General features: G+C 41.3%; 1 protein-coding gene and 1 non-coding gene across 3 annotated transcripts in view; both read left to right on the top strand.

Annotated features, from left to right (window-relative positions):
- Positions 1 to 6,076: 6,076 nt before the first annotated feature.
- The window catches only part of LOC122735442 (RING finger protein 151-like), a 46,129-nt gene continuing 38,315 nt past the window's right edge, over positions 6,077 to 13,890 (top strand). Inside the window, exons 1-2 of one of the 2 annotated variants that reach the window (XM_043976989.1) lie at positions 6,077 to 6,198; positions 10,871 to 11,128. The gene's annotated coding sequence lies outside the window, so the exon portion shown is untranslated. The remainder of the gene's footprint in view (positions 6,199 to 10,870; positions 11,129 to 13,890) is intronic. The other variant, XM_043976990.1, reaches the window with a different exon arrangement.
- LOC122737568 lies at positions 8,949 to 9,060 on the top strand. The gene has a single exon (XR_006354394.1). It is a non-coding gene; the product is annotated as a U6 spliceosomal RNA (small nuclear RNA).

Genomic DNA, 13,890 nt, shown 5'->3' with positions numbered 1-13,890 from the left:
AAGTTATGGGGATGCCCATCAATTGGGGAATGGCTGGACAAGTTGTGGTATATGAATGCAATGGAATACTATTGTGCTGTAAGAAATGATGAGCAGGAGGAGTTCAGAGAAACCTGGAGGGTATTGCATGGGCTGATGATGAGTGATAACAGCAGAACCAGAACATTGTACATAGTATCATCAACATTGTGTGTTGATCTACTATGATGGACTATATTCTTCTCACCAATGCAATGGTACAGAAGAGTTCCAGGGAACTCACGATAGAAGAGGATCTCCAAATCCAGGAAAAAAAAAAAAAAGAACTGTGGAGTATAGATGCTGAATGAACCATACTATTTCTTTTGTTTTTGGTGCTGCTGTTTTTCTATTTTGAGGTTTTTCGTCATTGCTCTGATTTTTCTCTTATAACGTGACTAATGCAGAAATACGTTTAATGTTATTATGTGTGTATGTATATATATATAACCTATATCAGATTGCCTGCTGTCTAGGGGAGGGGGGAGGGAGGGAGAAAAATCTGAAATTGGAAAGCTTGTATAAACAAAAGTTGAGAACTATCTTTACATGTAACAGGAAAAAAATAAAATACTTTATTATAAAAAATACATATAAATAAAACAAACAAATAAATAAAAGAGTTGCAAATGGGGGCAGCTAGGTGGCACAGTGGATAAAGCACCGGCCCTGGATTCAGGAGGACCTGAGTTCAAATCTGGCCTCAGACACTTTGGCACTTACTAGCTGTGTGACCCTAGGCAAGTCACTTAACCCTCATTGCCCTGCAAAAAAAAAAAAAGAGTTGCAAGCAAAACAAACTTCTTAATGTTGAAGCAGATATGTTAAAAAAAAAGGTAAGGAGAGGGGGCAGCTAGGTGGCGCAGTGGATAAAGCACCAGCCCTGGATTCAGGAGTACCTGAGTTCAAATCCGGCCTCAGACACTTGGCACTTACTAGCTGTGTGACCCTGGACAAGTCACTTAACCCCCACTGCCCCACAAAAAAAAAAAAAAGGTAAGGAAAAAAAGAAAGACAAGTACTAGAAACCAAGGGGGTGTCCATTAATTGGTTAATAGCTTAACAAGATGAATGCAATAAAACGCATAAGAAATTACTAAAATGACAATTTAAAAGACTACTGGAAAATAGTAACTGATAAAGCAAGGTAAGCCTCCCTAAGCTTAGAAACAATTTATACAATTACTATAACATAGTTATAAAAAAATTTCTTCAAAAGGCTTAAGAACACTGATCAAAGCTACAACCAACCACATCTCTAGACACATATTATCCACTTCCTAACAGAAGGGTAATGGATTCAAGATACAAAGGAGACATACATTTTTGGAAATGGCCACTGCATAAATATGTAGATATGTTTTAACAGTGCTTATTTGTTTAAAGGGTTGGATTTCAGTATTTTTTTCTGTTTTTAATTGGGGGAGAATGGCAAAGGGATAGCAACAGTGAGGCAAAACAAAAAATAAGAGAGACACTACAACATTTTAAAAGTGCGCAAATGAGTACAGAAAGTACTTTAGAAAGAAGTACTGACAAGCAGGATTATTTTTAAAATAATGGGTTGAATTTATTATATACTCTTTTAAAAGAGGTAAAGAATATAGAGATTCATGGTTCCATACACAATCCTCTTGTGTTCTACTTTGCATGTGTATATGTATGTATGTGTGTGTGTGTGTGTGTGTGTGTGTGTGTGTATGTGTGCACGCACACGCACACATGCACATGCTCATGATTTGGGGGCTTTTTGTGTTTAAGTTTTAAAAAAGTATTTAAATAAAATGAAAATTTTGCAATCCTTAAAGAAATACCTGGAAAAACGTGATCCCATGGTATGATGGGATACTTCTCAAGATGGTAAATCTTAATCCAGCCAAACCTACTTTACTTTACTTTATTCTATACATAAGGAAGCATTAAGCATTAAAGATCTCAGCATGACATGGGTGGATGGTGAGTCTGGTTCTTAAATATTCCTCAGGAAGGAAGCAATCAATATAAGAGAAATAAGGCCTTTAATTGGGGCAAAGGAACTACAGCTTGTGCCCTAATTAAAGACCTTATTTCTCCTATATTGATTGTTTCCTTAATTTCCAGGTTAACATCCCCTAGCACCAAATAATGTTTGCTTCAATTCTGATTGGACTATGTGTGAGAATATAATTCTTTACTGAGGAATATTTAAGAACTAGACTCACCAATCCCAAACCTCTAAATCAGTCCTTTCCTGATTAGCCCCAGTTCCCTCACAAAATTAGCTTCTATTTGTTCAGTATAAATTTTGTATACACCTTTTTGTATACATCATGTCATTCCCAATTAATTATTAGCTCCTTGAGAGTACAGATCATTTCATTTTTGCCTAGCACATTACCTGGTACTTAGTAAGTGCTTGTTTATTTTTGAAAAGATCAAAATTATTATTACTTCTGATTTCTTCTGTATTGATTCTATAATGCAACTGAATTTATACTGTATTAATTTTATAACTGGATCTGAATCCACCTGGCTTAAGTTGAGCTCAGGAATCCATATGAGCTAGCTTAAAGTTAGTTTAGTTTAAAAGAAAGGCTGTCATCTCTCATGCTGGTATTCCCTAGGATACTCTATGGATTTCCATTTATTTAGACCCCAAAAAATTACCATTCCCAAAGGATGTGTCATCTGTTCTTTGTTGTTTTTGTGTAGTTAAGGGAGTTTTTATCTCTATGAGGGAGATGGCAAGTCTGTTAGTTGTGACCCCCTAGCAAAAGATTACATGATACATATGGGCCCCATAAAATGACTGTTGTTCAGTCGTGTCTGACTCTTCATGACTCCATGGACCACAGGATGCCAATACTATCTATGGGGTTTTCTTAGCAAAAACACTGGAGAATCTCCACTCCAGCTCATTTTATAGATGAGGAAACAGGCAAACAGGGTTGTGACTTGCCCAGCATCACACAACTAATAAGTGTCTACGGCTAAATTTGAACTCAGGGTCTCCTAACTGAAGGCATGGTGCTCTAGAAATTACATTCTTTAATTGTTAGAGAAGGGTGTAATTATTCTTACCTAAATGCCAGCCCACCTTTCTTAGTATAACCAAACATAATGTTCCTGCCCCAATCCCACAACCTTTTCTCCACATGAAGCAGGACCCCTTCTTTGTTGTGTTAATAAAAAGGATCCTCACCTTCTCTGGGGGTTGCTGGCTTTGTTGGGGTTCCCAAAATAACCCATTGTTGTTAATAGTTATGTCCATCACTGTTAATAAACTGATTTAGCTTGGATTCTGTACCTCAGTCTACCTTTATTGCATTTACTCAGCACATGTTGTTAAGAAATTTGCCCAGTTACAAGATTAGTAAATTGCATGGCTAAGATTCCAACTATGACCTGACTACAAATGTAATGCTCTTTTCACTACAGTGGCATAATAAGAAATGAGCCAAGAGCACTTAGCAAAGCACCTGGCTCTAAGTAGATGCTTTTAAAATGTTTATTAATTGACATAGTAGGCATTTAATAAATGCCTTTTGACTTGACTAGGAGCCAGGAAGACCTAAGTTCAAGTGCTGGTTCTGACACAGTGACTGTGCAACCCTGGGTAAGTCACTTAACTTCTCAATACTCTAGGCCAGAGGTATCAAATTCTCTGCCTGCCAAACTCCTCCTCAACTACATTAAAATGTAATTGAAAAATATTTAACAAAATAAAAATACAACACGTTAATTTGTGATTTTCTAAATCAATATGCAGCCTGCCATTTCTATTTGACTTTGACACCACTACTCTAGACACTGCTCTAGTTTAGGCACAGACCTACACTGTTACGGTGAGAATTCTTATCTGGGAGTTCCCTGTACTAATAAAATAAAAGGACAAAGTCACTCTTCTTTCTATACCTCACCATGATGGTTCAGTGATTTTAGTGATGGGCAGAACCATCAGTCCACAAGCCTTATAACAACAGCTATATCTTTTTAAGGTTTGCAAACTGCTTTATATGTATTATCTCATTTGATCCTCAAAACTCTGTGAGGTAGGTGCTATTATTATCCTTATTGTAAAAATGAGGGAATTGAGCCTAAAACAGTTTAATTTACTTGTATATTGTCACTAGGCTAGTAAGGAATTGAACTCAGTGCCTCCAACTTCAAAGGTCCCTCCACCTATTTATTAAGCATTCATCATGTCCCTCATACTGTGCTAAGCATTAAGGATACAAAAAAAATGGCAAACACAGTCCCTGCCCTCAAAAAGCTTATGATATAATGGAGACAACATAAAAATAATCATACTAGATAGGCAGACAGATAAGTAGATGTGGAAAAATAGATAAATGAATGGAGAGATAGATATGAATAGAGAGACAAACGGATGGACAGACACATGAACAGATATGAATGGATAGATGAATGAATGTATGGACAAATAACTAGACAGCTGAATGGAAGGACAGATAGGAGTGGATAGGTAGATAAATGGATATAAATAGATATGAATGGAAAGAAGAATGAGTAGGTAGATTGACAGACAAATGGATATAGATAAATGGATGGATAAAGAATGGATAGATATGGAAATAGATGAATAGACAGACACGTGGATAGATACAAATAGAAAGATAAATAGGATGTATAACCATGAACAGATAAATGGATAGAGATGAATGAATAGATGGAGACAACCAGACAGCGGACCGGCTCAGGCGGCCAGAGGGATACAAATATAAGTGTGCTGCAGACTTGCCCCAAAGGCACCCGGCTGTGAGGGGGAGCCAAGGCTCAAACTCCGTAGGCTGGACCTGCCCACCCCTACCCGCCCCCCCCCCCGCCCCCAACCCTACCGTCTTCCCTTTCTTCCGTAGAATTCCAAACCTGGCGTTCCTCTATCCCTCCATCTAGGCCTCCGGGGCCTTCCCACCACCCTCACGCATTAGGAACCCACCAGGGAGTAGTCAAACAGAAACAGCGAAGGCAGCATACCCTCCCCTCAGCCCTGCGGAGGCTCAAGTGTCCCGCCGACAAGGCCGCACGCTCAGCTCTCAGCCAATCACTGACCAGACTCGTATTACGCATGTGTAATGCTACCTCCCGGTAGAAGAGACGGCCAGCCTGTGGCGCATGCGCCTTGGGTAGCATCTGAAGGGTGTTCTGTTTTCATTTTCTACTGCTTGGCTCTGGCATGTTTACTGCGCATACGAGAGTCACTTGGAGGAGGAGAGGAGGGGGACGGGGAGAAGGAGGGGTGGAGAGGAGGAGGGGAGAAAGGGGTTTTATTTCATGTTGTTCTCTTTTTAAGAAACTTCCTGGGGCAGCTAGCTGGCGCAGTGGATAAAGCGCCGGCCCTGGAGTCGGGAAGACCTGAGTTCAAATTCAGACTCAGACACTTGACACTTACTAGCTGTGTGACCCTGGGCAAGTCACTTAACCCCCATTGCCCCGCAAAAAAAAAAATTATTAAAGAAAGAAAGAAACTTCCTTTCCTCATTTTAAACTCTACAGTCACTTAAACTCTAGGGGCTTTCCTAGAGGTTTGTTTGTTTTTTTTTTTTTTAGTGAGGCAATTGGGGGTTAAGTGACTTGCCCAGGGTCACACAGCTAAGAAGTGTTAAGTGTCTGAGGCCGTATTTGAACTCAGGTCCTCCTGACTCCGGGACCGGTGCTCTATCCACTGCGCCACCTAGCTGCCCCGCTTTCCTAGAGTTTTAACAAATATCTTGCCAATTGTATTTCAATATATAATTGGTTTTCTTTGTAATGCTAAGTATTTTATGCATTGAAAAGCATCATCCTAAGAAGGGGCTACTTGGCAACCTCTACCTAAGACTGTCTCCATCTCGCATTCAGGCTCGATTGGCAACGACGCAACCTCCCAAGTAGTTGATGCAGGGGACTTGCGGGGGGCGGGGGGGGGGGGAGTAGGGGGGGGTGGATAGCGTGGAAGGTGTTGAATGAGCCCTGAACCAGGAGAAATGACTGAGAAGGAGTGGGGCGGGGCTGTAGGAGCTGTCGTCAAGGACTGTCGCAAAACGGCCAACGCGGGAGAACCGATGTGGCCGTTTTGCGACAATAGCCTGAAACCAATTCGGCCCGCGTCAGTGCGCTTCTCGGCGGATGCGCCTGCAGAGAAGTAGCTTTTTCCTCTTCCAGAGGGAGCGTCTGGGCGCAGGTGTGGGAAGGAACGAGGTAAGTGACGCGTCATGCTTACAAGGGAGAGCGATGGCGAAATCAGCCTCTCTCTCCCTCCCCTGTCTCTGTCTGTCTGTCTCTGGATTGGGGGGCGAACTCCTTTCCGGACCCTTGGGGTGAGAGAGGGAGGATAACTGGGCAGGTTCAGGGTAAGGGGCGGGAAGAGGAGGGGGAATCTATCAGTCGTTATTAAGCGCCCACTATGTGCCAGGCACTGTGCTAAGTAATGGAAATTCACCCAGAGGCAGGAGTTCCTACCCTCGAGGAGCTTACAGTCTAATAGGGGTGGGGGCGTTCAGGAAGGCCTCGATGGCCGGATTGCCCTCGAAGTTGTTTAATATCCAGCCTTGGCGGCGCTGAGTAGGCTTCCAGATGAGGAAGGTGCTAGGTCAAGTTCACGTCCCTCCCCTCCCAATCCTAAGACTTTTTTTCGCCTGGAACACTTTGCCTGAGACCAGCGTTTCCATTCCAAGATGTCTACCTTTTTTCTGGTGCTGTGCTTTCCTTTCTCCTTTCCCCCCACCAATCTCCCCAAAATCCTATCTTCGTAGCTCTTTTGCCTTATCCCTAAGTCTAACTTTTAGCATTTGCTTTTTTTTTTTTAATTTTAGCAGGGCAATGGGAGTTAAGTGATTTACCCAGGGTCACACAGCTAGTAAGTGTCTGAGGCCGGATTTGAACTCAGGTACTCCTGAATCCAGGGCCGGTGCTTTATCCACTGCGCCATCTAGCTGCCCCAGCACTTGCTTTTTTTCCTTTTTTTTTTTTTAATCGGTTCATCTATTCGGTTTATAAGCCGGCCTTTTTTCCAGGATCTGTATACTATTCTTTAACTTCACCACTTCCCGTAGGTTTCCCCATTTGTTCTTCTCGTGGTATTTTAATTTCATATTAATTCATGCTGGAATCTGACAGGGTTGGGGGAAATCAAATTCAAAGCTATTTATTTTGTTCGTGCTAAAATTCATATACAGTTTATGTTCTTGCTCTGTAAAGTGGAACCTAAGGTTGGCATTCATTTTAATTCAGAATGAATAGACACCTTGTGAAAGTGAATCAAGTTTTCAAAATGTGAATGGGAGGGAGGGTTCTGACAGGAAGAACTTGGAACCATATTGAAACTGTTGTTCCCAGTTGCCAGTCTTTCCTGTCTCTGTTACTTTTTCTGAATCAGCTGGAGAAATTTCATTAAGTGAGACCCACCATGATAGCTTCCAGTAAGATGCCAAACCATATCAGTTCTATGTAGCCTGATCTGACCATTTGTTGTTGTTGTTGTTCAGTCATGTCCAACTCTTTGTGACCGCATTTGGGGTTTTCTTGGTGAAGATACTTGTAGTGGTTTGCCCCAGATGAGGAAACTGAGGCAAAGAGAGCTAAGTGACTTGCCCTGGGTCATACAACTAGTAAGTGTCTGAGACTGGATTTGAACTCAAGAAGATGAGTCTTCCTGACTCCTGACCTGGTTCTTTATCCACTGACCCATGTATCATTACTCTTTTCAAAAGGAGCTCTTTTTAAATCAAAGGGGCCTAGGGAGCATAGTAAGAATACGGGAGATGTGTGACTTCCGGGGCTTGTGTCATTTTTCAGGATTATAAGGTTCCTTGTTGGGCCCTGGTGGAGAAGTTAGAAGTGCAGCCAGGTTGAGAAATAAACCAATCTGTAAATTATAGTTTTAGAGCTTTACTTGGAGCAGAGTGGCCCAGAGCCACACAGCTAGTTCATAACAAAGGTGGAATTTGAACCCAGGTCTCCCTGACTCAGAAGTCAGTTTTTTGAGATCTACTATGTCCCTTGGGACCCTGTTGCCTTTAGGATTAAAGTAGATTAGATAAGATAAGATAAAATAAAGCATTTATTTAGAGATCACACTGTACTAAGTACAAACTCCTTATGGCCCTTAAAACCTTTCATAATCAGACTACTAACTCCCTTTCCAGGACACTGTCATTCTATTTCCCTTCACATATTCTATATTCTAGACAAATTGGTCTATTAGCTATTCCCTGAACTTAGAGGAAGCCTTTCTTGATTCCTCCTTAACTCAGTTTACTCTATACATGACTTATTTGAACATAGTTGTTTGCATGTCTTCCCCAATTAGAATATGAACTCCTTAAGATAGGCCTGTCTTTTATCTTTCTTTGTATACCCAGTCCTTAGCACAGTGCCTGGCACAGAGTAGGCACTTAATAAATGTTTATTAAATGACTTGACTTTCCACAGAGAATTTTCCTCATAATCCAGAACGCCTCTTTCCAGATTTTTGTCTCTTCAATAAAATCCTCCCTGGTCCCTGAAGTTCCCCCCCCCCCCCCATAAACTTATTTGTTTACTTGTCATAGTCTCACTGTTAAACTGTATAATCCTTGAGGGCAGGGACTTGTAGAATTGAAGGATTCTGAAAGAGCCTTGACTTTAGAGCCAGAGAACCTGGGTTCAGATCCTGACTTGGGCACTTATTCGAGCAAGAAAGTTATTTAATCTGCCTGGGCTCTTTGACACAATGCTGTCAAATAATGTTATCTGTATCTTTATGAATTTGTCCTTTTACCATAACCTCTGACTAGTAGTAATCTCCTCAAAAGAAGAGACCATGTTTTATGTTCTGTCAAATCCCCAGTGCCTAGCACTTTGTATACCTACAACTCCAGTGTTTGAGACTAAAAACAAAAATCTATTTTAATCTATGTTCTTATTTTCTTCTATTAATTATTTGAAACCATTATTTGATTATAATCAGAATGCTTACTTCAGCAGCACATATACTAAAATTGGAATGATACAGAGAAGATTGGCATGGCCCCTGCACAAGGATGACGCGCAAATTCGTGAAGATTATAATCAGAATTTTTTTTGAAATATAATCATTAACTTTAAAACATTTTTAAAATTTGATGTTCCTCCTTTGAAATGTTTAATGATAGATTTCATGTGGGAAATGGGGCAACTATTGTATAGTAGAAAGCTTGGTGTTGGAAGTCCTGAGTTCAGATCTCACCTAGGTGTGTGACCATGGGCAAACAACTTAATTTCTGTGAAGCTCAATTTCTTTATCTGTTAAGTGGATAGTTATACTACCTGTTTCTTAGGATTGTTGTGGGTGTAACGATTGGAATAATGCCACCTGCTGGATACTTACTGTAGAAGAGTTCTGCCCATGAAGGGAAGGTCTTTGAGGGCAAGACCAGGAGTCTTTTCTTCAGGAGTCAGGAAGTGACGCGGACTAGTGGGAGGAGGAAGGAAGAGACTGGCGCTCAGTCTCGCTCTCTTGCCTCTGGACTCTGGCGGAGAAGGGAGCTAGAAATGTGCTCTCCCTTTAATAGATAGGAATCTAGGCCTTTTTCTCTCTCTTTACCAAATTCTTATTCTCCTTAATAAATGCTTAAAAGTCTAACTCTTGCTAAAGCTTATAATTTATTGGCGACCACTCATTAGATATTTTAGACAGACTAGCTAGAATTTTAGCCCTTAACATGGGGAAAGTTTTATAAACCTTAAAACACTGTAGAAATGTGAAGAATTATGGCTGAGTGGGATTGTTCACCCATGTTCCAGTACTGATATTAATGTCATAAAATGCCATCTGTTAATATTCATTTTGTTCATTCCTCCAGTTTGCACTTATGTTCACAGATTGGGTGTCAGAAAGCATCCACTACCTTGGGTTCTTGGCTTGCAATAGGGGATAGTGGGGGGAACAAATACTTCTACCATTACAACCCCCCCCCCCCTTTGTGCTTCTTGCTAATGAATATCCAGTAGACACAATTAACCCTTAGTAAGGGCATTTATTAAGATGGCACAGAAAGAACAGTAGTTACCAACAGTCCCCCTATAACTGGAGCACTCTACCACAAGTGCTCACATTGTCCAAATGGGCTCAGATTTCAACTCCTGGAGCAGTGAGGCACATATATAGGGTACAGCTGTGGCAAAGGCCACTAACAGTTCCTGATACTACAGGGCCTGGAAGCCTTTCTTCACAGAGTCCCTCAGGAAGATCCCCTTGGGTTTAATAACTGTACTAGGCTGTTTGTTCAGCTAGATTACTAGGGTCTTGTCTCCCCTCTGCTTCCAAGAACCATAATCCTTGAATTACCTCCACCTGTGGGTGATTATCTTTGTGTATACATGTCGATTTGGAGTGTGTATTGGGGTTCCCTTTTGTGGTTCAATGTGGGTTTTTTCCCTTTGTTTTCTTGACAAAGAGACTGGAGTGGTTTGATATTTTACAGGTGAGAAAACTGAGGCAGATGGGGTTAAGTGACTTTCCCAGGGGTCACACAGTAGCTAGTAAGTGTCTGAGGCCAGAGTTGAACTCAGGAAGAAGTTTTCCTGACTTCAGGCCCAGCACTCTATCCACTGTGTCACCTAGCTGCCCCAGTGTTCCCTGATAACATGCAATTTCTCTTCTTGGTCCAGTAGCTCCCTTCAAAGTGGAGCTACCCATTAACTTTGTGGCCAGTATTTGAGAGAAAGAAACCTTCCCTGCTTCAGGGGTTTCTTCCCCAGGCAACTCCCAATCTCTTCCATTCTCACACTCCTGAAATTTGTCCAGGGCTTAGCTATATAGCCTATAATGATACTATTTTAAACCCTTTAGGTGAGTCCAAGTAATTTTTCTGAACTACTTACAGCAATCCTATTCTCTTCTTTTTGACAGATACCAATGTCCTGCCTTATAATACCCTGAAGTCTGTGGTAAAAAACGGAAGTTTTAGCTTAATCATTTGAGAGTTGAGCGCATGCTACTGAAGTGGCTTTTGAAGGACCACCCTTTTGGGGAGGAGACCACCACAAACAGAGTGGGAACAGAAGTTGGCTCTCTGTCTCGCTGACTCTGGCTTCTTAGTTTAGTGGTGACGGCGCAGGCTTTGGTGATTGGCTCTGGTTCTCGGCCTGGCAGGCAGTTTGGGATTTGGTGAGTTTTATAAAAGAATATAGACTAAGCTTAGATCTAAGATTATTCATTTGTATTTCTACTTTCCTATTTCCCTAATCAGTATCACCTGTTTGTTGTCTAATTAATTCCCAAACAATAAAAGCTAATCCCTCACTGATTAAAGCTCAGAGGCTTCTTTTTCTTAGTGGTCTGGGAGATGTATAAGGGAAAAGTCAAAGGGGGAGTTTAATGCTCGTATATCCAGTTTTAAACCTCACAGTTTTGGCAACCACAAAGGGATTTTAAGGACCCTCCCACGCTCCCTAGTTTGGCCACAAGCCAGCTAATTTGGTGGATTTACCAAACTACCTCCCCACCACCCCCCCCCCCCACACTGACTTTCCCCCATTTGCCTAATCTCCCTTAAAGCCTTTAAGCTTCTAGAAGCCTTGCTTTAAAGAGGAAAAAAAGCCGGTCCAGTTTAAAGGGCAATGTGCTCGTGCTCGAATATTTTGTTTTCCCTTTGATTTTTTTTCATTGGAACGTATTGGGGTAGCATAATGTCCCAACTTAAACATCTAACTTACTTAATATTCCTTCATTGTGTTATCGGTTTCCTCCTCATTCACATAGCAAACAATTTTTGGTATAATGGCATGGGTGTGACCATCTCCACTGAGAATGTGTTTAATATTAGTAGAAATTTTATGTCTGCAGTTGAAATAAATTCTAATACCATACTCATGATAGTTCAAATAACTACACTTCTCATTATCGCTATTATTATTGTTATAATATGTAAAGAGATTAAAGGGATGCCACGTGGTGAGAGAGACACTAAGATAGCTCCCTCTGCTGGAGATAACCCAACTTCAGAAACAGATATTGACCAGTCTTTAGAATCAGATCAGCAGAAACTACTCCCCCGGCAGGAAGCTATAGAACATAGTAAAAAAGGAGTGCCAATTCAAGTTAGAAAATATAGCCCCTTTAAACCAAGTGACTTGAGCGCATGGAAAACAATCTTCCCTAGTTTTGAGAAATATCCAAACATTGTAATTTCACAGTTTAGGACTATATTTAATACATATCAACCCACTTGGGCTGATGTTACTTGCCTTATGGAAACTTTACTATCCCCAACTGAGATTACAGATATTATCTCAGCAGGAAATGCTCTTGTTGCAAAGGGTCAGGCCGTTATGGCATGGCCTCTAAAGGATCCGGAGTGGAATTATAATAATGACAGGCAATTCCAAGAATTAAAAGACGCTAGGGAAACACTTCTGAAGGGAATGGAATCTTACTCTAGAAAACCCGAAAACTGGATGAAATTTATAAGCGTATTTCAGGAGGCTAACGAAAGACCAAGCAGATTTTACGATAGGCTTTGTGAGGCCGCCAGGCAATATACCAGATTGGATCCATTTGATTTAAGGGATTCTTATATTGTTCTCAGCATGTTTATTTATAATTCACTGCCAGAAATACACAAATATTTTCTGATGCAATGCCCAGATTGGAGGACCCTCACAGCTGATAGGATTAAGGACCTTGCGAATTATGTCTTTGACTCACGTGAGGAAAGTCCAGATGGCCCTAAACAGAGCATTCTGGCACCTGCAGTTCCTAGTCAGCCATCTGAACACTGGAATAAGGGCACTAAGGTGTGTTGTTCCTGTCAGCCATGTGAACACTGGAACAAGGACACTAAGGTGTGTTGTTACTGTCATAAGGAGGGGCATACATTGAGGGAATGTAGGACTTGGAGAAGAAATTTAAATTACAAGCGAAATCAAAATAAAAATAGATCTTTTCGGAGGAATACAGAGGGAGAGTATCAGAATACCAGTAATAGACCCTATCAGAGGAATACAGAAAGGCAGTACTAGAATAATGGTAACCAAGGTCCCCCTCAGAGGAGGGCACAGGAATGATGGGGTCTTGGGGAGGAATGGAACATAGATAATGAAAGCCATATATTCCCAGATCCAGATTTTTTTAATGCCCTTGTACCAGTCCATTCACCTCCCCAGAGTAAAGAACCACATGTCACCCTAAAAGTGGGGAAGACTTATTACGATTGTCTGCTAGACACGGGAGCTTCTAAATCAGTATTAGTAAGCAAACCAGAACCTGGGTGTAGACCTGTAGGATTTTTTAATGTAGTAGGAGTCTCAGGAAGAAACCCAGAGAGTGGCAAAATTGAACCCTCGCATGGTATCTATGGGGCTCTTAACAGTGGAACATTCATTCTTACTCATGCCTGATGCCCCTGTAAATTTATTAGGTCGTGATCTCCTTTGCAAGCTTAGAGTAACCATATCTTGTGTTCCAGATGGGGCTGTCTCCCTACAATTGCCAGAGGATACTGTTCATTTATTACCAATTTTACTTACAGAAGCTCAAGGAACAGTAGGGGAGGTATCCAAAATTCCCTCGGACATTCCTGAGTCTTAATGGGCCTCATCCCCTAATGAGGTGGGGCTCCTAAAGTCTGCTATGCCTGTTACCTTTAAAGTTAAGGGGGGACCACCCCCCTCCATTCCACAGTATCCATTGTCTAGGGAAGCAATAGAAGGGATCACCCCTATAATTGAGGCTTTGAAAAGCCAGTGTATTATTATTCCGTGTCATCACTCTCCATGCAATACTCCCATTTTGCCAGTTAAAAAAACCCAAGCCTGGGCCAAATGGTAAACCTGTTTATCGTTTTGTGCAAGATCTTAGAGATATTAACAATCATGTTATTCCTAGACACTCTATAGTCCTAAATCCGGCCACAATAGTGTCTTCCATTC

Source organism: Dromiciops gliroides, chromosome 1 (assembly GCF_019393635.1).
Source record: "Dromiciops gliroides isolate mDroGli1 chromosome 1, mDroGli1.pri, whole genome shotgun sequence".
Lineage (NCBI taxonomy): Eukaryota > Metazoa > Chordata > Mammalia > Microbiotheria > Microbiotheriidae > Dromiciops > Dromiciops gliroides.
Note: the sequence above shows the minus strand (reverse complement) of the source record. Positions and strands in the feature narration are given on the sequence as shown.